Below are 22,184 nucleotides of genomic sequence, written 5' to 3'. Positions count from 1 at the left end.
ACCAGAATTGCCAAGCGCTATGTGCCCAGGAAAATAAAGTCACAGGTACCAGGAAATCACTTATTTCATGGAATCAGAAACTGTTGCAGCAGGAAACAATTATAAAATCATCATCCTTCTTTATTCATCGACAAGGAAACAGACATGAAGTACCTTAACTAGGATGGTTTGTAAAATGCTCATGAGAAGAGGCTGTTGGAAAAGAACCTTTCTCCCAGGCAAAATGATCACCCAACTTGTCATGCCACATACCTCAAATTCCCCACACTGGAGATTTATTTACTTAGATGAAGACACTGGTAATTTTACCAGGAATCTCCTAGCAAAATAAAAATAGCTCGGAGGGAAAATCATTGTTGAGCCACAAGCCCTTGTCTTGAAAGACTGGTTTTCCACAGAACAATAGCATACAGCAGGGTGTTGAGGGAATAGGCTGCACCTGAGCGCAGTGGGAAGCAGACACTCCACAAGGAGGCAAGGGCCTCTTGCAGAGGTCCAAGCATCCGAGGTCATCACTACCAGTGTTCAGAAAAGTCAGGTTAGACAAGACTCAAGACCAGCTTGGCAACATGACAGCTTTCTCTCTGGTGAGCTTGTGGTTCGCATCAAAGCAAAGGACTTCCATAACTGACTTGGGGCCGTGACTCAGTTCTGGATGTTAACAAAGTATCTTCTAGGCTTTCTCAGCCATTTAAGGAAAGAGTTTTAGTTTTATTTTCATTAGCAAGAATGGAGAATGTCCAAATGTATCACCAAGTGAGGAAATCATTTTGTTTCAACAAGTTTGACTCCAGCGCTGTGTATGTCATGGTGGCTTGAGGTTTTTCTCTCAGTAAAATTCAGGGTCCTGGGACCAAAAGGAGTTCATTCTAATAGAGCTGAATATTAGTTTCTGTAACTACTGCAACAGTATTATATTAGAACCACAGTAACAATGCTGATATTTTTTGTGCGGCGGGGGGTGGGGTCAGTACTAGAATTTGAACTCAGGACCTCACACTTGCTAGGCAGGCACTCTTACTGCTTGAGCCACTCTGCCAGCCCTTTTTTTGTCATAGGTTTTTTTCAAGATAGGGTCTCACAAACTATATGCCCAGGGCCAGTTTAAACCTCAGTCTTCCTGATCTCTGCCTCCTGAGTAGCTAGAATTACAGAGTGAATCACCTGTACCCAGCTACAAGGTTGGTTCTTAAGAGGATTGTTAATATTTCTACCTCCAATTCCAACCTTGTAAAGTGTTTTCCCTTGCTCTGGAAGAATAAGAAGGTTTGAAAAGAGAAACCTTGGCTATTATGGTAGCCAAGGATATCACACATTTACAAATATATTTGACAATAACCACCAGCCATATACAGAGCCTTTTGCAGTCCCCAAAATCAAGGCCAGTGAGACTAGAAACCCTTCTAATAATGGGTGGTAGCCATGAGATCTACTATTATGGCTGCAGAGGAACCAAGGGGTTGTGAAATGTGAGTAATTAAAACAAAGCCAGAGATCAGAGTAATTAGGGGCGTTTCCACACATCCACTGTCTAGTGCATGGAATTGGAATCATGCTCTGGTGACAGCCCAGAAGACAGTCCTGTTGGCCCTCTGGATTCCACAGCCAAGGATCCAACCAACCAAGGATGGAAAATATTTGGGGAAAAAGTCACACCCATGCTAAACATGTGCAGACTTTCTCCTTGTTATTACTCCCTAAGCAATCCAGTGTAAGCACGCACCACTTACATGGTACTGGACATTTAAGTCATCGAGAGGTTTAAAATGTACAGAGGACATCCACAGGATATATGCAAATACTGTGTGTGCCATTTTACATAAGGGGCTCCAACACCCACAGATTTTAATATGAGGGGGTTGGCTGAAACAAATCCCCTGGCGGGGACATAAGAAGAAGCCTACTATTGTGATATATATATAATATCTGATAAGTAGAACCCACAATAACAAAGTAAGTTCACCCCAAATTAACCTAAACAGAAAATATAAATAGTAACACATCCAGATCTTTAGGTGAGGCTTGGTTTGCTCAATTAACCTTCAAGTTAATTGAGTCAGCACCTGCTTTGCTCCCCTCAGTCCCAGTAGACCAAGCTCACATTACATATTATCGCCTTCCCTAGGGCTTCTCAGCCTCTATCTGCATATCCTAAGGAAGCACCGGGTTGATTGAGGCTCAGCCTCACAGACTGAGCCCATAGCACCCTCCTCTCTTAGAATCCTGTCATCGAGTTGATAGCCCAAGGACAAGGCCGGGTTTATAGATACCACTAAAGTCTCTCCTTTCCAGCACTTGTAAGCTGTTTTATTTTCCCATTAAAAATTCTCTCTGGAGCCAGATGTTATGGCTCATATTATAATCCTAATTACTCAGGAGGACCCGAGTTCGAGCCCAGCCTGCACAGAAAGTTCAAGCGGCCTCATCAGAACCAATAAAAGCTGGGTGTGGAGGTACACGCCTGTCATCTCAGCCATGCAGGAAGCATAAATAGGAGGCTCTTGGTCCAGGTTGGACCAGGGAATAAAGTAAGACACTGTCTCAAAAATAACCAAAGTAAAAAAGGGCTGAGGGGGTGTGGCTCAAGTGGAAGAGTGCCTGCCTAGTAAGCTTGTGAAACCCTGGGTTCAAACCCCAGCACCGCCAAAAAAAAAAAATTACATCAGAGCATGATGATGCCGGCCTGTAATCTCAGCACCCAGGAGGCTGACACAGAAGGATCTGGATGGAGTTCAAGGCTACTCTGAGTTACATAGCAAGACCTGTCTCACAATAACTAAAAATTATATACATTAAACACGTTGGTACATTGTTGTTATAAAAGACGAAGGCAGGAGAATGACTTGAGCTTGAGTTCAAGGCTAATCTGGAGAACACAGTGAGACCCAGTTTCAAAAAAGAAAAAGATTGAGGAACACACAGACTATCCTTTTAATAGGTTTGGCATAGGCTCTTCTAGCACCCGTTGTAAGCATTTACATACATGTCTTAAACAGAGGGTCCCTGACTTAGACTGTTTGGCTTAGATGTTTTCAGCCCTACAATGGTGTGAAAGTGCACGCAGCCAGCCATTCTGTGCTTCCCTCTTCAGTATAGTATTCAGTAAGTTACATTAGACATTCGACACTTTAATAAAATTTGATTTGTGCCCCCCTGAAGGCTGGTGTGAGGGCGAGTCTAAGCTAGGAAGGGCAGTAGGTTGGATCTAGACAAGGCTGCATTTTTTTTTTGGTGGGACTGAGGTTTGAACTCAGGGCTTCATGCTTTTGAGGTAGGCACTCAACCACTTGAACCACACCTCCAACCCGTTTGCTCCGGTTATTTTTGGAGATAGGGTCTTGCTTTTTGCCCAGGCTGTCCTGGACTATGACTCTCCTATTTTAGCCTTTCCACTGTCCCTGGAATGACAGTTCCTCACCTGCCAGCATTTTTCCATTGAGAGGGGTCTCATGAACTTTTTTTTTTGACTGGAGTGATCTGGAGCCATGATCCTCCCAATCTCAGCCTCCCAGTGCAGTTTAGGATGACAGACGCAGGCCAGCACGCCCAGCTACTGGTTAAGATGAGATCTTGTGAACTTTGTGCTTGGACTGGCCTCAAACTGCAATCCTCTTGATCTCAGCATCACAAGTAGCTAGGATTACAGGTATAAGCCACCGGCACCAGGCTTCAATGCCCTTTTGACCTGTGATATTTTCACCTTCCAATGGATTTTTGGTACGTAACCCCACCATAAATCGAGAAGCATCTGTGTACTGTTTTGCACCTGGGCTTCTGGTTTGATAATTAGCACCTTCTGTAGGCTCCCTACAGGCTTGACAGCAGAGCTTGGCCTTTCCAATGTTCCTTCAGAATCTATCCCTTGAACCTTCTCTCTCAGTCTAGTCCCTCTCATGTGGATCAAAGCCACACAAACGCAAAGGAATTCTGTCTCTATACCATGTGGCCATGCCAGGAAGGATAGACTATTGCCATAAGAGAAAGCACCCTGGAGACCAGAGGGCCAATAAAAGTAGCAGATGAGAGGAGGTACCTCCTCTAGGAGGCTGTAGGGGACAGGGTGATAAAGCTGAAGTGCAGAGCAAGGACAGGACAAATAGAAGGGTGGGGCATAGAGTAGCCATTCAGGAAAGTGACAGCTTCAAGAAAGATTCCACAGGGCAGCGGAGTGGCTCAAGTGGTAGAGTACCTTCTTTGCAAGTGTGAGGCCCTGAGTTCAAACCCCAGTTGGAACGAAGGAAAGAAGGAAGGAAAAGAACCCATGGGACCTGGCCCAGCAGGCTCTGGAGGGGATAATGGGGAGAAGGGGGTGCAGTTATGGAAATGGGGAGGTTGGACCCAGAAGCAGGCTGGGAAGGATGGATGAGCCTGGATGGTGAAGACAAGAGTAGATGTTTCCTCCTGGTTCCTTTCCTCTCCCTGATGCTATTTCCTCATGGAGGAAAATGTTGCAAGTACTCCCTAAATAGCCTTCCTTCCTTGAGGTACCATGCTTGCTTAGTTTTTCTCATCCCCTCTTCAGATATGTGCCCCCAAACCCATCTGTGTTTGTCAACTCTATAGCACTTGACGGGGAATTTGAAGGGAATTTCAGCTTTGGAAAAACAGTCAGCTCTATGTTCCATACCCAAGTTAGGGGGTCAGCTATGGTTAAGGTCATAACCATGCAGACTTCACACCACCAAAGCTTTCCAGAAGCTTCCCACTCAAAGAAGCAAGTTGCAGCTGCTAGAAGTATCTAACAAGGGCCAGATAAACAGGGAGTCAAATCTGTCCAGATGTGCTGATAACCACTGAGCTCGAAGAAGGAGGAGGGAACAAGAGAGGAAAGACAGAGAAAGGCCATGTTTGTGAGACAGAAATAGGAAATTCTGCCATCTTCGTGGGAATCCTTTGGAAAAGTATAGGCATAGCAAAAACCTGTAAGAAAAGGAAAGGAATACAATCTCCAAAGTTTACCCCTATTAGAAGATACATTAAAACAGTGGAAACACCAGGACTTTTTTTTTTTTGGATTGTCAGTTTTATTCAACTGGAAAAGAGATCCAGAGGTAATTTGAGGTGTATATTCCCTTATTTTTTTTTTTTTTTGGTGGCACTGGGGTTTGAACTCAGGGCCTCACACTTCCTAGGCAGGCACTCTACCACTTGACCCACTCTACCAGCCCTTTTTTGTGCTGGGTATTTTTAAGATAGGGCCTTTTAAACTATTTGCCTCCAGTTGGGTTTGACTTGCAATCCTCCTGATCTCTGCCTCCTGAGTAGCTAGGATTACAGGCATGAACTACCAACACTGGGCTGTATTTCTTTTTAATAGTTCTTTTAAGAGTGTAAGTGTCCCCGTTTCTTGTACCGGCAATTTTTTTTGCTTGGCTCTTGCAAAAAAAAATCCTCAATTCTTGTGTGTGAGACACATGTCTTCATTAAAAAACACACACAAACCAAAAGCAAAATAAAAACAAAACTTCACATGGCACAGAATAAGCACAGTTAAGTTTTTGAGATGCATATGTACATATACATACACACGCGCACACACATGCACAGTTTGGAATTTTATCTTACCTCTGTGTTTTGTAACCTGCTACATTCTACTGTACCATATGGAATGAGCATATTTCCATTCACACATGCAAAATTTTCCAATTGAAAAATAAACCTTGAAAATGGGTTAAAATCCAACGAGATGCTGGTAACAAGGAATCTACCCTAAACAAAATACTACCAGGTAAGTAAAGCAAAATGAAGGTCAAAGAAAATGCTAACAGAAAGAAAGCAGCAGCCATTTCAATTATCAGACAAAGATTTCAAGGCCTGAAGCACACAGGACAAGGGCAGCTGCACGAATTCCTTTGTTTTCAATGCCTGGTCACAACTCTTCTTATCTCTCTCCCAAGCCTTCCCAACTCATCTACCCTTATCACTTCTGCAGGGTCCAAATGCCTAATGGGAGTGTCCTCTTTAAATCCCTGGTCAGGTAAAGGGCCCCTGAAAGTTTTCTCAGCCTGCTGGCTTACACTTTCTTCCATGGTTGAGGCTTCCCTTCCACTTCCAGTGGCACATCTTCCAAAGGATAGTCCTCCTTTACCATTGGCACGCTCTGTGGTTTTCCTTCATTCTCTACAAGACTTTTACATGTTGAGTATGCTTTATTTTTTCTTTCCTTCCTTCCTGCCTTTCCTCCTATCCTTCCTTCCTTCCTTTCCTTCTATCCTTCCTTCCTTCCTTCTTTCCTTCCTTCTTTCTCTCTCTCTCTTTCTTTCTTTCTGGTACTGGGGTTTAACCTCCGGGCCTCATACTTGCTAGGTAGATGCTCTGCCACATGCCTTTTGCTTTTAGCTTGCTTTTGAGATACAGTCTTACACTGTCTTTCCCCAGACTACTGACTTTGGACCACCGTCCTCCCACCTCTGCCTCCCAAGTAGCCTGGATTACAGAAATGCACCACCATAACTAGCTATTATTTTCTTTTTGAATAAGTTAATCTTATAGGGATCCAAGGGTTTTTCTTCTCTCATCCTTCGCCTTGATTTGTGTCTTGCCTAAAAAACTAAAAATCCCTAAAGGATTCAGAGCACTTTTCTCCTTCCCCAGTGAAAGGGAACTGCCCAAAACTAATTTGTTGATGGGAGCAAACATGAAATGCTGAGTGGCACATGGCAGATGTTTCTCTGGATGCACCCCTAGCCACCTAGGCACAAGGTCTACCAGGTGGCCCATCTAATCATAGGGCTGATCCATTCACAAACAGCAGTAAAGTGCCCACTTATGCCAAGGCCTGAAACAGTAAAAGTTAGGGGTAACGATAGAATAAAGGCACTTGTTCAGGAAAAACAGGTTCTGTCAGGCTGAGGGCCTCTGAGAACCTTCATTCCAGCCCACTAAAATAAATAAATAAATAAATAATAGAAATATAAGTTTGTGAAAAAACAAAACAGGTAAACATAAAGGGAGGGAAGTATTAACAATAATAATGTCATTTTCACTGCCTTCACATTTGAGGGACCAAAGAAGAGCCCTCCAGTGGCTTCGTAGTACACAGGGCTGTCAGATGGTCTCCCTAACCCCAGTCTCTCCCAGCACTTCTGCAAGGGTCACTGTAGGACAGCTGAGTCATGTGGGAGGTCAGTGTCTCTGGGAGGCACTGGTGGACTCTGTACCGAGTCCTATGCAGTCACTCCTTGCTGTCTGAGGAGAACTGGTTCTAGAACCAAGATACCAAAATTTGTGGATGTTCAAGTCCCTTATGTACAATGACCTAGCTTTTGCACAGAACCTATGCACAGCCTCCTGTACACTTTCAATCATCTCTAGATGACTTGTAACACCTAACACAATGGAAATGCCACGTAAATAGTTTTTATGCTGTTAAAAGCTTGTCTCAGGAGAAGACAAGAAAAAAACAAAGCCTGTAACATGTTTAGTGCAGGCACAGCCATGACGGGCCTGACAACACAGCACCCAAGTGCACAGGAGAGAACCCCTTTGTTTTCATCAAAGCTTGTGTATCAGGATGCAATGTTTCACTCTTACCTTGTTGTTTCCTATCACGAGCCTTGTCTGCCACACAATTCTTCCTTGCTTTTGTCCCAGTGAGATGCACCAGCTGAATCTGAGCCTTCTGAGGTCCTAGTCCTGAATGGGGAAGTACAGCTTGGCACTCAGCTTGAGGAGTTGAGGGGAGCAGAGTGGGGAGTGGGGTGAGGAGAGGGGGCTGGGAGATCAGAGATGAGAACAGTGGGACAAAGCCAAAAGGGAATTCATTTAATTAAATTTACCTTTGCAGGGGCAGTATTGGGTTTGAACTCAGGGCCTTGCACTTGCTAGCAGGCGCTCTACCACTTGAGCCGTGCCCCACCCCCTTTTGCTTTAGTTATTTTTCAGATAAGGTCTTGCATTTTTGCCAGGGCCAGCCTTAGACTGTGAGCCTCCTATCTATGCCTTCCTTGTAGCTGGGACAGTAGACATTCACTACCACACCTAGTTTGTTTGTTAAGATAGGGTCTCCATAACTTCTTGCCCAGGCTTGCCTCAAACCTCCATCCTCCTGATGTCTGTCTCCTAGTAGCCGAGATTACAGGAGTGCATCCTTGCTCACAGATAAATTTGCTTTTAATTTCTTCTTCCCATGTGTTCTACTGAAGTGTTTTTCCTCTCAGTGACAAGAATCAAATCTCTTCCAAGCAGTGTTATTTAATCACAGCATCTCAGTCCCAGAACCACACTTATGAAGAGGCAATGGTGACATTTTTCCAATAAGCAATAAGCAGCCTAGAACACTGAACTTTAGCAATATTAATTCTTAAACAGGGTTTGGCACTTGAATCTAGGGATTTGATTTTTTCAAGGTTCCATAATTGAGTGAAAACTGCAGACAGGGATTGTTAAGCAATTGTATTGTTCTGTTTCACACCACACAATTTCACTGAAAGGCAGATTGATAAAAATCAGCCAGGCCAGTTTCTAGATGTTACCCTCCCCCCCAGAGGGCAAGCCTCCAGGACACTCTATACCAGCTGGCCTACTCTCCCAGGGTCACCACCTGCCTCTCCAGGGGAGGTCTGCAGGCTTGTGAACCAAACAAAATCAGCAAGGAGGTGGACAGGTTGGGGCCCCTTTTTGGAAAGATGGTTGCCCCCTGCTTCTGTTGGAAGAAGAAGACAAGGAAATCTGCAGGTTTTCCTGGAGTCCAAGAGAGAAGAACTCTCCTCTCTCAGCGTCTCTGTCATTTTCCCCTTCCTCATTCACTCAATAGCCAGCAGACATTGGTTGCAGGACTGAGCTGAGCAGAACTGTGAGGCTACCTAGGTAAGTTGTCCTACACCTCAGAGGGCAGTGGGGCAGTCATTCAGGAGAAACCCAGGCTCCAAGTGAACACATCAGAGAGGCCCTAATCCAAGCTAAAAAATAGCAATCAGTCAGGGAAGACTGCCGGGAAGAGGCAACTCAAGCACCTGCATCTATTCAACTATTAACTGAGCAATTATCATGGGCCTGCCACTGCTCTGAGTGCTAGAATAGAGCAATGGACCAGGCATACAAGGTCCTCCTCACTAGATGCTCACATTTCAGGAGGAAACGTGACACAGAATGACCAGGGACAGAGGAACGTGACAAAGAATGACCAGGTGGCCTGAGAGACCCAAGGAAGTGATGTTTACGCTGAGGAGCTAAAATATAAAATGGAGAGCGGGGCTTTCAAACAGAGAAAAAGGCCTGAGTCAAGGGTGAGCTTGATGCGCAACTGGAAGGGGACAGGAGGAAGACCAGAGTGGCTGGACTTAAAAGTGGCCAGGGCAGCATAAGGGGCTGAGGTCAGAGCGACAAGCAAGGATCAGATCAAGCAAGGCTTTTGAGTTACAAATTGGGATTTTATTGTATGCATCATGGGAAATCACCAGAGGGATTTAAGTCAGAGGGTGATAGGATCAGATTTGTGGGTCACCTCAGCTGCACGGTCAGGCCAGGGAGCGGAAAGGAGGGAAAGTGCTGGAAGGAAGCAGCACATACAAAGGCCCTGGGAGAGGTGGCCCATTCCAGTGAGGCAAGGTTGTTCTTAGAGACCCGGTACAGAGCACCAGGTGGGGTGGAGAGAGGGGAGGCTGCAGAGACAGCCCAAGCCCAGCCCGAGATGATTCTCACATGCCACGCTGGGGTTATCACACGCCATGCTAAGAACAGTGACTTCATCCTGAAGGCTGCAGCGGTCACAGGAAGGCTAGAAACAGAAATGACATGAATGTAATTTACTAAGCTCACTGCCTGGTTTTTGGATTTTGGGTAGTACTGAGACAATGAATTCCCCAAATAACTAGGACCCAATGTACGGAACCCACTGTGTTTTTAAAGACCTGAAATCTACAGTTTTTCAGAGTTACTAAAATGTGTTTACCATTCTTATACATGAATATGGTCTCCTCATAATCCCAAAGAGAGAAGTTGGTTATTCCAACTTAGGGTCTGTGGATAGAAAGTCCAGATTTACACTGGAAGCCTAGATATACATCAGAAAGCAGAAAAAAAGATCTACTTTAGACAGAGCCATGGTACTTTATAAGGAGTGGGCTTCAGGGCCAATATGGTGCCACACCTTACAGTTGTGTGAGTTGGGGTCAGGTGCTTGCCTTTCTGATTTCCATTTTCCTGTCTATAAAATAGGGAACAATATAATACCCCCGCTTGGAGAGTGGTTATAAGGTTTAAATAAATTAATACAAGGAACATGCCTACACCAGAGCATCATTTTAGTATGTGATCTGTTTTCCTACTGCATTTCACAAAACCACTCACTCACTTCCTTCTCTTTTTTTTTTTTGCAGTACTGAGACTTGAACTCAGGGCCTTCACCTTGAGCCACTCCGCCAGCACTTTTTTGTGATGGGTATTTCCGTGAGAGGGTCTCACGAACTATTTGCCCCACTGGCTTTGAACCGTGATCCTCCTGATCTCTACCTCCTGAGTCACTTGGATTACGGGCATGAGCCACCAGCACCTGACACTACTTCCTTCTTAAAACTCTTCTCCTTGCTGGGCACAGTGGCTCAAGACTGTAATCCCAGCTACTCAGGAGGCAGAGATCTGGAGGATAAAGGTTTGAAACCAGTCTCAGGCAAGAAGTTCTATGAGACCCCATCTCAACCAATAACCTGGGTATTGTGCACAACTGTCATCCCAGCTATGTGAAAAATAACTAAAGCAAAAATGGCTGGAAACATGATTTAAATGGTAGAGCATCTGCCCAGCAAATACAAGGTCCTGAGTTTAAACCCTAGTATCACCAAAAAAAAAAAAAAACCAAAAACAAAAAACTACCTCTCTTTCTTCCTTTGGCATTTATGACTCTGAACTACTGTGGCTTTCCTTCCTGACTTTTCCCTTTCAGATGGTGTTACTGCTAACTGTTCATCCTCTTATTCCCTAAAAGCATCTCAAAGCTCTTTCTCAGCAGCCCTACAAGTACATGTGGCACCAGCTGTTGCCTCTACGTGGACAAGTCCCACGTCTGTCTCTAAGGGTCAGCCTCCCCATGAGCACCACACCTACATCTCCTCCCCCCCCCCCGCCCCCTTGTCCCAGGTCACCTCTACATCTCAGAGTCCATGGGATCAAACCACTCACGATCCTCCCCAAACCGTTTCCTTCTCTTTGACAGTGCAGCCCCACTCACCCAGAATCCTCAGTTACTCTTGACTCATCTCTCCCCCTTGCTGTCCACAACAGCTGAGCCCAGTCTACTGTTTCCTCAGTGTCTGCAGAGCTTGTCGTGCCTTTCTTTCCTTTCCTATTGCATTCCCTTTAACTGTAGTGGCTGAGCTCCTAACCCACCTCTGCTATTTATGTTCTAGCTCTACTTTCTCTCAAGTCCCAAACACATCTCGGTGGGCCTTAAGCTGCTCAGAGTCAATAGAGACCATTAGCTTTGAATATTCTCCACCTCCCACCCTCCCCTTCCCATATCTACAGCCTCCTCAGCCTTTTCCCAGACCATCTCCATCCCCTTGTCTGAACTCATATTCTGACCATTCTCTCTACTCCTGATTCTACTTATTCTCACCATACTTCTTCCCTTCCCCCACCAAGTCCTGATTCCATGACCAGTAGGCAGGTTCAATATCAGAAGCAAAGGGATCCTTACTAGGGCTGAGAAAATATGCACCAACTACCAGTGCCTTCATCTGGCATGTGACAGGTAACAGGCACCTCCACACATTTGAGAAAACCAGCAGGTAACGAGCACAAGCTCAATGCACGGACCCTGGGGAAACAGGTACTACAGGAAAGAGAGACCTTTAAATTAAGTTAATGAGTATCCTGAGACAGATGTGTAAGGATGCTAAATCCAAGAACGACTGGCTGCTCAGGAAAAGAAGTCATCAGAATTCTTAAGAAACAGAGACATAATTGCGGAATGAAAACTCAGCTGATGAAACAAATTACAAAAGGTCACCTGTGAGAAATGAACTCATTAAGTAGAAGACTGGAATGATTCCCTCAAAATAAAGTTCAAAAGATTAAGAGAAGGGATTGGGCGTGGTGGTTTTCGCCTATAATCCCAACTATTTGGGAGGCACAGGAAGGAGGATCACAGGTTGCTGCTGATTGTGCGCAGAATCATAGACTGTAACCTGAAAAATAACTAAAACTGGCATTATCCTCCATTGCCTAGCTTCCTGCAATTCTCTCCCCTTTTAATGGTGTCCTTATAAATCTTTACTTTCTCTTACTCTCTATCTTGGTAAATTCTTTTATCAACCTGTGGCTCCCAAATTCACGGTGTACATGGTGGCCCTCACACCTCTCCTCACACTTTTATTTTCAAATCCTCTCATCCACTTCTTGGATGGCATCACTTCTCCCCTGTGGAAGGAGTTTCTGTGCTGGTGTTTTGTTTTTGCAGTACTGGAGTTCAAACTCAGGGCCTCACGCTTGCTAGGCAGTTGCTTTATACCTTGAGCCACTCCACCAGGCTTGGTTTGTGTTGGGTATTTTTGAAATAGGGTCTTGTGAACTATTTTCCCAGCCTGGCTTTGAACTGCAATCCTCCTGATCTGTGCCTCCTGAGTAGCTAGGATTATAGCCATGAGCCTCGTTTCAGTGCTGGTGTTTTGATCTTCTGGAGCATTTACAATCAAACACATGGAAAATGACTCTAGCAAGTACTTATCTGTCAAACACACCATAGAGTTGCAAATGATGCTACAACATGGGCTCCTTCCCTACCGTCTGAGCCTCCAGCCTTCTGAGCCCCCTGGATCACACTTCTCTACAATTTTATTCTGCCATTCAATTAGATCTTGCCATGTCCCTGTGGAGTCTTCCATAATCCTCTGCCAGAACAACAAATACACAGGCCAGGACATTTTTATGATTTTATCCAGTTCAAAGCAGTTCCAAGAAGATGAAACTTTCAACCCACTCAAATCAGGATTGGTTTGTTGTTCTGTCAGGGGGTGGAATGTAGAGGAAAGCCCCCCACTTACAGAGTCATGGCAGGATCAAAATTCCAAGAGCCAGGTAGAATGAAAATGGAGGGGGCTAAGTGTGCAGACTTCAAACCATGATTTGAGGAAGAGACAATCAATCAGTAAGGTCCCCAAAAGAGAGACTCCCAGTCTAAAGTGGCCTAATCTAAAGTGTAAAACCTACTCTCAACCCTGCCTCGGTGCGCCATGCTCCTTTGCCTAGCTACCTACCATTCTCTCCCCACTGTTAATGGTGTCTTAGTAAATCTTTACTTTCTCCTAAACAATAAAAATAACTAAAAGCAAAAAGAGCTAGGGGCACGGCTCAAGTGGTAGAGCACCTGCCTAGCAAGCATGAGACCCTGAGGTCAAACCCCAGGATTGCAAAAGATCAAGAGATTTAAGATGCGAACTAAAAATTCAGAGACATGAGAACATGATCCATGAACTACAGCACAAATTTACAGGCATTCCAGGACAAAATAATAGAAAGGATCCAAGAGAGGTTATACAAGAACATTTTCCAGAGCTGAAGATTCAAGTCTTCCTAATAAAAGGGACTAGTAAGTAATGTGCAAAAATAATGAAAAACTCATGGTAAGTAGCTATCATTGCCATCATTAGAAAAAATTAAATAGTTTCAAAAACAATATTTTCTTTGCGAAAAACATGAATTCTCTTCTCAGTTCTCCAGATCTCCCTTCTCCTGGAAAATTGACCTTTCTGTTCCCATCAGACATCCTCTCATCCAGGCATATCTGTCTCCAACTGCTCAGCTTCCTGTTCTGTGCGCACGCAGTCCCGACTTCCCCCAGGCTCCTTCTCACTGAAACCAGCCAGAGCTCAGATAAGAGCCACAAGGTGAGCGGATGGATGCACAACCAGCCTGCCTCTCTCCCACATCCCCACTGCTTCCTGTGGACATCCTATTTGAGGATGGCCCTGGGCTGAGGAGGCTCAGGCTGCAAGCTGGCTTTCTTCCAGCTTGAGGGCTGGTGGCCTCTGGAAGAGGCCAGGAGGGAGGGAGTCCCTCTTGGGAGGAAGTAGAGGGTAAGTGTCGAGTGCGGCCACAGACGACAGGAAGTGGAGTCAGCATCAGGAAGGCCCAATGCAAGGAACCGGGTGTCTCCCAGGCAGGAAGAACCACAAGTAGCCTTGTTCTAAGTGAGAAATCAGAGTGGGGTCCCTCAGAGCCTATCCAAGGGTCCTGCACTCTGCCCAGCTGGGCCACAGACCACATCCCAATCTCAACTTCAGCTTGCTATGTGAGTTCCTGTCTCCCTAAAATGGTCCCCACATACCCAAAAGGGGCCCCAAAAGGTGCGTTGGGGATGAGGTTTGGAGGCAAGCCCAACTAGGAGCTTTGTGTTCGCAAGATAATCCAGAAGAGGAGGAGTCCGAGCTGACTGAAGCGAAAGCTGAGGTCAGTGCCTGTGGCTTAGTGTCCGTCCCCAGGGTTAAGCTGTCCCCAGGGAGAAGCCACAATACTGAAGGTCCCCAGTAAGAAAAGCATGGAGTAAGAAGTCACTGGCCCAGCAAGCAGCTCAGAGCAAAGCCTGATAACACAGGAGAATGAGGGAGTTCTTACAAGTGGCACCTATACTCAGCGAGGTGGCCACTGAAAGGCTTGCCACATTAGACAATCCTGCCTCCAGCAGGCCCTCCCTGCTCTGCACCAACATCCTCCTGTCTCCTGCCACCAAGTTGAGCCTATGAAACTGCCAACAGCCCAGTGCCTTTGTCCTTCAAAACTAGCAATTTCCTGTGGCTCAACCTAACACACCAAGAAAGAATTTTAAGGGCAGTCTCTGTTTCTTTATCCATTTTCTACAGGTCTCACCATGTAACAGACAAAAGCAACACAAACCACAGATATTGGCAGGTTTATGAATTTATTGTCACTTTGCCAGCTAATTTGCCAGTAGTTTCTTAGAGAGTTCCTCTAAAGCCATTAAGTTTTTTAAAAAATCAGTTTGCAAAACCCTTTAGCATTAAATTGGGACCTGCCTGCAGTCCAGGTACAATAAATAAACAGGGAAAGGGAACTGCTTATGGCTAAGAACCCCCTGGGTGCCTCTCACTGTGTTTTCATTCTCTCTTTCCACTCACCAGTACCAATTTCAAAAGGAATATATGGGGCTTATTTTACAAATTAGGGAATTCCTCTTATAGACCAATTTTAAGTATGGCAAGTCACACAGAGGTCAAGAAATACATTAAATAGAGCATAGCTATGTAAGTCGTAGTGAGCCAGTTCAGATCTAGATGGTTCTAAGGCCCATGATTTTTCAACCCCACCACTGAGATCTTTTTGTAAAGTGTTTCATTCATACCTAGAAAATGAACACCTCCTGAAAAGATTAATTTATTCAGGGGGAAATATACACACAAACACAAGTGTAAAAAGAAGGAATTGAAAAGCTGGGCGTGGTGGTGCCTACCTGTAATCACAGCTACTCAGGAGGCAGAGGTAGGAAGATCACAAGTTCGAGGTTGGCCCAGAAAAAGTTAGAGAGATCCTATCTCAAAATATAAACAAAAGGGCTGGGGATATGACTCAAGTGGTAGAGCGCCTTCCTAACGTGCTTCAGGCCCTTGGTTTAATCCCCAGTACCACAAGAAATAAAATAGAAAAGTAATGAAAATATCTTCTTGAAGATCCTGTTAGCAGTGTAGTTTCTTTGCTTTTATAAAAATATCTCATTCTGGTATAAAATGCACACAACCCACAAGGCCTGTGTCAGATGTCATTGTTCCACATTAGGTCAGTAGATTCCAATTCTATGTGAAAATTTTCCTTGTCATTCTCTGGTCCTTGGGAAGGACAAGCTTGTTGTGTATTTCTTGAAAGGAGGTACTGACTTTTCTTCTAACACCCTGCTGACAAGCTTACATACCAGGGGCCTCATTTAGGCACGGTCCACATTTTTGCACATGGTGACACCAGACATTCCCCCTGCAGAGCTTCACTGTTGCCTGTCAGTGGCGGACCGGAAATGGAACCATGACTCTGAGTCGTAAGTGCTCCAGTCCAATGTTTCCTGAGCGGTTGCCCCTGCTCCCCCTGACTGTGCGTGTGCTTGGGCTTCCCCTCGAGCTGCACACGTAGGCAAAAGGAAAGCTGCAGCAGCACAATGGGGCTGGAAGTGAAAGGGAAAACACGATGGAGTGCAGAGCAGAAAAATCAAGAAATGACACCCTTTGGAAGGGTGTGAGCTGAGAACATGCTTTGTAAACTGTTAGTACCAGTGCCTTTGGATAAGGAGAAGGAAGTCACGTGCAAACGTCCCGGAGGCTGTTCAGGCAAATCTTCATGCCCAAGGCACTGCAAACATTTATTGGGCACCATGTACAAGACAGTGAGGCCTTCAGCCCAAGTTCAAGGCATTGGATCACACTGTTCCCTTACAATCCATTATCCACTTATATAAGTCTGACTTCTGGAATCAAGACACAGGATTTACAAAAATGAAAGGAAGGCAAAACTCAGAGCACACAGATAGAGTGATTCAACAAAATTTTCAAAATTAAAACTCCTCCCTAAGCTGGGCGTAGTGGCACACACCAGTAATCCCAGCCCTCAGGAGGCAAAAGGATCATAGGTTTGAGATAGCCTGGGATATACAGTGAGAGTACTTCTCCCTCACACTGCATTCAGGTTTTCAAGAACACCAGCCCCTCCCTTTACTGATGGGACTTTACTGGACATAAAGGAATGTGTAGCCCATTTGAACTGTAATGGATAGCCTGAGGACACACCAGTTTGCAAAAGAAGAGCCATTACCAAGTGATAAGAGGGAGAAAGAGCTTCTCAATATTTTAAAAGCAGAAACATGGACTGGCCATGGTGGTGCATGCCTGTAATCCCAGCTACTTGGGGGGCAGACATTGAGAGGCTCTCTATTTCCAGGCCAGTCCAGGATAAAAATTAGCAGGACTCCCATCTCAATCAATTTGCTGGGCATGATGGTGTATACGCAGTGATCCCGACTGCACGGAAGGCACAGGAAGGAAAATCTTGGTCCAGGCCAGCTCAAGACCCTACTTGAAAAATAACCAAAGAAAGACTAGGGGCATGTCCCACATGGTAGACAGCCTGCCTAGTAAGGGTAAGACCCTGAATTCAAACTCTAGTACCACCAAAACAGTGGGGGGCACAGGGAAAAAAAAGCAAAAACACAAATCATGGTTCCACCTTCTTCTCTGAGTCTCCAAATTTCCTTAGTTAAAATCAAGTTGGAATTAGGACTGAAGACATCTGAGTTCTACTTCTTATCAGCTTTATGCCACAAAGGATCCATTTGCTGCCTTGGACCAGATCTAAGGTCCTGACTTCAGTGAGCAGAAGAGAATCAAAGGAAGTTTAAGCTACACATTTAGGCTACTAAGGTGTATAGCAAGTTGGACTTTATTACTGCCACATAAAGTAGCTACTGAGAATTTTCTAAGGGAAATTTCCCCTGGAAAGAATTAAAAGAAAAACAAAATCATCCATGTTTCAGAAAATAATGATGTACAAAAAAGAATATGGGAGGGTCACATCACAGATAGGAACTGGCACTGGCATCTCCCTTAGTGACACGTGCACCATTGAACACCTACCAAAGTCCTCCAGGGGTTGTTGCCCTGCCCTAAATAAAGCCCTTGCTTCCTCTGGGTGATGGCACATGCCTGTGATCCCAGCACTTGAAGGCTAAGGCAGAGGGATGGAGAGGTCAAGCTCAGCCTCGGCTACTTAGCAAGACCCTGCCTCAAAAAAGCAAACAACAACAAAAAGCAGGATTTCAATTATTATCTGAGAGAACTGTGATATACAGTAGTTGGACTCTCAAATTTTTTTTTCTTGCTGTGCTGGGGATCAAACCAAGGCCTTCTGCATGCTAGCAAGTACTCTACCACTGAACTACACTTCCCAGTCCTAAGATTGTTCTATTTGGTGGTGGGATAGTAGAGCAGTTTGAACTCAGGGCCTTGAGCGTTCTACCACGTAAGTCACTCCCCCAGCTTTTTTTTGCTTTAGTTATTTTTCGGGGGATTGGGGGCGGATAGGGTCTCACATTTATTTCCAGGCCAGCCTGACCAAGATCCTCCTATTTAAGCTTTCTGAGTAGTTGGGATGACAGGCATGTGACACCATGCCTAGCTTTTATTGGCTGAGATGGAGTCTCGAGAACTTTTTGCCCATGCTGGCCTAAAACCTCCATCCTCTCGACTCTTGCCTCCCAAGTAGCTAGGATTACAGGCGTGAGCCACTGTACCCAGCCTAAAATTATTTTTAATTAAAATATATATATTAGCTAAGGTGGGATGTCAAGTCAAAGAGCAAAGAACAACATGAAAAAGAAACTTCCAAAGCTTTGGGAATCGTGCCTTATTTTCTGTAGTTCCTTCCTCAGATGCTGCTGCCAATCTCCTTTCTCTCCTCCTTCAAATAGTTGAGGAGAACATGTCCTGTTCTTTTATGCTCTATGACTCACGCATCAAATAGCCAATCTTGGACCCAGCCTAAGTTTTTGCCCGTGTTAGGCAAAATCTACAATGATACCTTTTTCTCTCTCTCTCAATCTCTCTCTCTTTCTCTGTCCACAGCAAAAGTCCCTGATCACAGTGGAGTAATGGCACTTTCCACAACAATCTTACAAAAAGGAACTTTTTCCAAATGTCAACAGCTAGTATATGCACACATGTACACACACATATGGCTTCTTCATCTTCAACTGTCAGAACTGCTTCTAGCAAGCTTTCTACTTCGGGAGAACAAAAAGTATATTGCACACAAAAAAGACATTGAGGTTTGCTGTTTAGGATACAAAAATGAGGAAATATAATCCTTACTGCCTTGGGTAACGAGGAAATGTCTATTTGCCCACCCCCCCAATAAAATATAGGCAGAGATAGTATATCAAGCATTAATGTGTGCTAGGCTCTGCATGTTTTATTTCATTTGGCCCTCATAACAGTCTTCTGTGCAGGTTTCATAACCATTCCCATTTTACAGACGATATATTGAGACTTATAAAATCTCACATGTGGCAGAAACACTGCAAAGTCCAGATCCTCAGCTACCTGGAGCCCAACTTGGCTCAAGATCTACTTCTGTACTTGCCACTAGCTTTTTCTAAGAGCGTTGAGTAAAATAGAGGGTAATCTGAAAATAGTTGACCAAACAATGTTCTGCAGCTATTTTCTAGCTCTGCCACTCTGACTTTCCAAAAACCACAAGTCTGACTTCCCTGAATCTTAAGGGATGGCTGGGGAAGGAAGTGAGGTAAGCTGGGCAAAGAAGCTTTAAAAAGTAGAAAGGGCTGTGTCTGAGGTTGGCAACATATTACAAAGTGAAGTTAAGGTTCTGACCTTTTTCCCTGGGCCTGTGGAACAGGAGTAGGGGTGAGATGACTACCATAAGTGGGTTTCTCACACTTTCCACTCTCCAAGGGAATGTTCAGCCTTCTTCCCAGGGGAAGTCCTGCACTGGTAGGTGACATTCAACATCAATCAGAAGGCATCAATGAATGGAGAAGTGTTATATTGGTGTATGTATTTAACACATTCTCATTTACTCCAGTCCTGTAGTGGTTTTAAAATGTGTTCACAAATACTTTGATAATCCGTCCTTCAAAAGTTGGAGACTAAATCCCCTCCCGTTAGTGTGAGCTATACTTAGTCTCTTCTAATGAATTTGATAGTGCCAGTTTGGCCAAATTAATGATTCAAGTGAAACTGAGGCATAAAAGGTGTACCAGTCTCCACTTTGCTCTTTATCCTGGATTACCCAACAAGAGAATTAGCTACCATGTCATGAGGACTCTCAAGCAGACGTTTGGAGAATCCCATACAGTGGTAAGTAGGTAAGGCCTCCTTCCAACAACCGTATGGGTGCGCCATCTTGAAAGAAGGTCCTCCAGCCCAGATGATAGCAGCTCTGGCTGACATGTTAACTGCACTCAGATAGGCTGCTCCTGAATTCCGACCCCACAGAAACTGTGATGTTATGAATGTTTGCTGTCTCAAGTCACTGAATTTTAGGGCAATTTGTTATTCTGCCGTAAATAGCTAATAGATACTTCTTCTCTACTGTTTGCAAATTCTAGGGTCACAGAAGATAGTTCTGTCCCTGTCCTCACAGAGCTCAGTCTATCAGGCGATACAGACAAAAACCAATTAATACTCTAATAGGAAGATGAGAGTGAGGTACCAAGGGATGGGAGGTGCAAGAGAGAGCAAAGAGAAGGAGCACCCAGCCCAGCCTGTGAGGTCATATCTAAGTGATAGTTAAGCTTTAGAACTAAAAGATAAGTAGAAATTAGCCAGGTAAAATCATATAACGAGAGGGAAGAACAGTCTAAGAAATGGATTGGAACATACTAAAGACAAGGTAGCAGCCAGGTACCAGTGGCTCAAGCCTATAATCCTAGATACTTGGGAGGCTGAGATCAGGAGGATCAAGGTTCAGACCAGTGGCTCATGCCTGTAATCCTAGATACTTGGGAGGCTGAGATCAGAAGGATAGAGGTTCAAGGCCAGCCTGGGCAAATAGTTCCAGAGATTCCATCTACAATAACCAAAGCAAAATGTTCTAGAGGTTTGGTTCAAGTGGCAAAGCACCTGCTTTCCGAGTGTGAAACCCTGAGTTCAAAGCCCCATCCTACCAAAAAAAAACTGAGGTGGCATGTGAAATAGAGGATTGTGAGTGTGAAGAGAGGGAGGATAGCAAGAGCTAGGCCAGGTCATGTAGGTTCTTACAAGCTATGTTGAGCATTTAGAATTTATCCTAAGAGCAGCAGCAACCACTAGGGAGCTTAAAGTTGGGGAATAAGACTTGCATGGATTGTCAGAACTCACCTTCTAGGATGAAGTGCAGGGGCGAGGGGAACAGGTGTCCTCCTAAATTAGAACTCAAGCTGCAGTCTGCATCCAACTGTAACCCAGGAGTAACATCAGAAACAAGTGAGAACTCACCTGGGCCAATCACACTGAAGGAAGCAGGAGCTCTGAAAAGAAGGTAGAAAGTGAGGAAGACACTCAAGTAAGGATTGTAGATAATGAGGACTCTGGAGACTCTAAGGCTATCCACCTCACTCTTATGGAAGAAGTATCATTCCTGGACTAAGAGATAAAGAAGGTTACACATCTTTCTGGAATTACTGCATATCATTTGACCTACAAAGGGGCATCCTGACAGAGCTGACAGATGCAGGGTTGAATGTGTTTGCAACTCCCCACCAGTGTAAGAGGCTACCACTAGACAGAAAAGTACTGCTAGAGTCAGACATCCCAACAGGTGACATTTAACTGGATGAAACTCTCCGACCCATTAAAGCAACTGGACCCACAGAAACTATGGATAGAGCTGGTGAGACCTGGAGCCCCTTCAAATTACAGTACCAGTTGAGGAATGTACAAGAGCAAACTGCAAAGAATCTAGTAGAAAAGGGTATTCTGACCACTGAGAAGAAGGATTTCCTGCTATTTGACATGACCACTCATCCATGGACCAATACAATAGAAAAATAGTAACCAGTGACAAAACTTCAAGAGAGTGTACAAAAGTGGTGGGCCAATGACTGAACAAGTGCAGACTAGTTCTCCAGGTGCTAGCCCACTCCTCCAATGTGTGAGAGTCTTCTGGTGTCTGGTAGATGACACATATGACATGGCAATGAGTCAAGCCAAAGAACTGGACCCTGAAGTGGAGGGAACAAGGCACAGTGCCTCAGAGATAATCAAGTCTCTTCTGGCAGCCTTCAATAAATCCCAAATGTGGCAGAAGAGCTTCTCTCCCCTGCTGGCTGGTGATGTCAGAGACCCCATAACTAAGTTTTGTGTGGTGAGATATTTTTATCATTTTTTTTCCTTCTCTTAAATCAGACTTATGATTTGGTAAGAGCAACTTTGGGCTTCTTCATAGACCTTTGACCATTATAAGCAGATTTTGCTTTTCCCAATACTTTCCACCCCACAGATGAACCTACACGCGCCTAATAAATATCTCCTCCCTCCCCTGCCAAGAAAGAATTCCTACAGGAAAGCAATGATGGGATCATGAACTAAGGTGGTAGTGATGGATGGAAAGAAATAAAAAGTTCCAAGGAATTATGAAATAGAACTTAAGAGAATGGCTGCCATGGAGATAGAGAATAGGAAGAATCAAGGGTGATGCCAAGATCCATGGCTTGGGCAAACAGATGGCTAGTGGCACCCTTCATAGACTGAGAAAACAAG

At 44.7% G+C, this 22,184-nt stretch overlaps 2 pseudogenes; one reads left to right on the top strand and one right to left on the bottom strand.

Annotated features, from left to right (window-relative positions):
* Positions 1-5,807: 5,807 nt before the first annotated feature.
* LOC109692204 (transcription elongation factor A protein-like 8) lies at positions 5,808-13,171 on the bottom strand (annotated as a pseudogene).
* Positions 13,172-15,966: 2,795 nt separating this feature from the next.
* On the top strand, positions 15,967-21,944 carry LOC141425902 (Golgi phosphoprotein 3-like; annotated as a pseudogene).
* The last annotated feature ends 240 nt before the right edge of the window (positions 21,945-22,184 follow it).

The sequence above is a fragment of the Castor canadensis genome, chromosome 8, assembly GCF_047511655.1.
Source record: "Castor canadensis chromosome 8, mCasCan1.hap1v2, whole genome shotgun sequence".
Lineage (NCBI taxonomy): Eukaryota > Metazoa > Chordata > Mammalia > Rodentia > Castoridae > Castor > Castor canadensis.
Note: the sequence above shows the minus strand (reverse complement) of the source record. Positions and strands in the feature narration are given on the sequence as shown.